Source organism: Mastomys coucha, unplaced genomic scaffold (assembly GCF_008632895.1).
Source record: "Mastomys coucha isolate ucsf_1 unplaced genomic scaffold, UCSF_Mcou_1 pScaffold20, whole genome shotgun sequence".
NCBI lineage: Eukaryota > Metazoa > Chordata > Mammalia > Rodentia > Muridae > Mastomys > Mastomys coucha.
The window spans coordinates 19,274,285-19,276,699 of NW_022196903.1; positions in this window are offsets into that span (position 1 = coordinate 19,274,285).

A 2,415-nucleotide genomic window follows, 5' to 3' on the forward strand; every position below is an offset into this window, starting at 1 on the left:
AAAATAACACCAAAAAATAACAAGAAGTAGCAATCACTATTCTGTAATATCTTTTTAACATCAATGGACTCAATTCCTCAATAAAAAATCATAGACTAACAGACTGGATACATAAACAAGATCCAGTATTTTGTTGCATACAGGAAATGCACCCCAGTGTCAAAGACACTACATCAGAGTAAAGGGCTGGAAAACAATTTTCCAAGCAAATGGGCCCAACAAAAAAGCTGGAGTAGCCATTCTAATATTGAACAAAATCAACTTTCAACCAAAAGTTATCAAAAAGGATAAGGAAGGACATGTCATATTCATCAAAGGAAAAATCTACCAAGAAGAACTCTCAATTCTGAACATCTGTGCTCCAAATGTAAGGGCACTCACATTCATAAAAGAGACTTTACTAAAGTTCAAACCACATGTCACGGACTGGGTTTTTTTACAGGGTCCCTTGTTTCACGGGATGATGGGTTTTGGCCAGGTGTGCACAGGATTCGGCTTTGACAAACAGACTAGACATAAGTGGTGTAAGGTCTGAGTATATTTCTCAAAAATGACATGAGGCTTTTACAATCATTGTAAAAGAGAGAAATAAAAAATCTGGCAGCTCAGTAGTCGAGGTACATTTGAGGCCATCTAAAACACACTGGATCTAAAACATCAGCCATTGCCTCTGGACTGGCATAGCACCCCCAGGCTTCGAGCACGCTCGGGCTGCATGGGCCAGGCAGGAGGGTAGAGGCTCGAATCTCGAATCTTCAATGCTGAATGCTCGAATCTTGAATGCTCAATCCCTTGAAGATGGAATGGTTTCTTTCTAATCAGCAACTTGTAACAATTGTCTTTCATACAAGACTTCATAAGAGATTTTTTTCTACTTCTATCATGTTTAATGTTCCAAACACATTTTAAAAACTGGTTGGGTGCATATTACTTTTAGCTTCAGAAGATATAATGTATATTTAAGAGGCATTCAAGTATTATAAATGATTTTGATGACTTAAAACAAACAAAACAACAACAACCAAAAAAACCCCAAACCAAAAAACAAAACAAACAAAAGCATAGTATATGCCTCCAACATCACAAGATATACATTATCATTCCAAAACTTCATAATGAGGAAATACTGGAACAATGCAAGACAAATACCAAGCTGGGAAAATTCCAAACCTGCATCTCCATGTCTGATGTCCAACTCCTTTCAGCTTTGTTGACTACAACATGCTTCTTTATTTTCAGCTGATTCCAGTTCCTGTTCTCAGCTTTCCTTGGCAGGTATCCCAGGGCTCTGGCATCTGTAACACCTTAGCATCTCCAAGGTAACTTCAATTTCACAGTTTCTTGTTCTGATGTCTGGGATCCACACATATTCTTCTGGGCTCCTCCAAAGGGCTGGTGTCACCTTTCCAGCTCTGCCTCCTATAGTGCTCTATCTAGTCTCTGGTTAACTCCACTGTAGTGCTGCAGCTGTTCTTGGTGGTCATTCCATTGTACTGGAATCTCCAATACCCAGGAGTCTTCTGCTGCAATTAGGCTTCCCCAATAGCCTGTCACAGGCTCCCTTCATGGTACCAAACCTCAGCTTCTTTACATGACCCGTTCAGTTCTGGATGATCAACTGCAGCTGAGCTTGTACCTTCACCAAGGGCTTACCTGGCCTCTCACAGGGCCAAACCTTAGCTGTTTGCCATGAACCCTTCATGCCCCAAAAACCAGTACCACCTAGGTGAATTGTACACATTACCAAGTCCAGCTGCAACATGAGGTACAACCTTGGCTATCTCTGGAACACAGCTTCTTTGTGCTCTCAGAAAACACTTCCCAGAAGATTTTACTTCAGTGGTGCTGCTGTCCTCTTTTTAATCACTGCTAATTTCTTAGCTCCAGTTAACAAGCACCAACTATCCTAGTAACTTCTTGTATTCTTGACTCTAAAACTAGAGCCACATGGCCAAAGCTGCCAAGTTCTGCTGCTTGCTGGGGATGGAACATGCCCCTTGTTCTATTATTTTATTGCCAACTTTCTGTTTTCTAGCTCCTTTACTGCCTAATCTTGGCTGTCCTGAAATGTGCTCTGTAGATTGACCTTGAATCCAGAGACCTGCATGGTTCTGTCTCCTGAATGCTGGGCATAAAGGCATGTACCACTACACCTGGACATACACTGTCACCAAAGGCCATGTTTAGGTTTGTAATCCATGCTGCCACTGGAGGATGTCTGGATGTTGAATGCAGCTCTTCACAGTTGGCAATTTCTGCCAGAGGGTGAAGTGGGGGAGGGTAGTGGGGAGGAAGGATTCATTTTTCTTTAGGAATCTAGCCACTGGGAGTTTGACCTTGTGCTAGTGAGTATATGGGCAATACAATTGGACTTGGTTTATTTTTGTTCATCCTCCTCCTCCTCCTCCTCCTCCT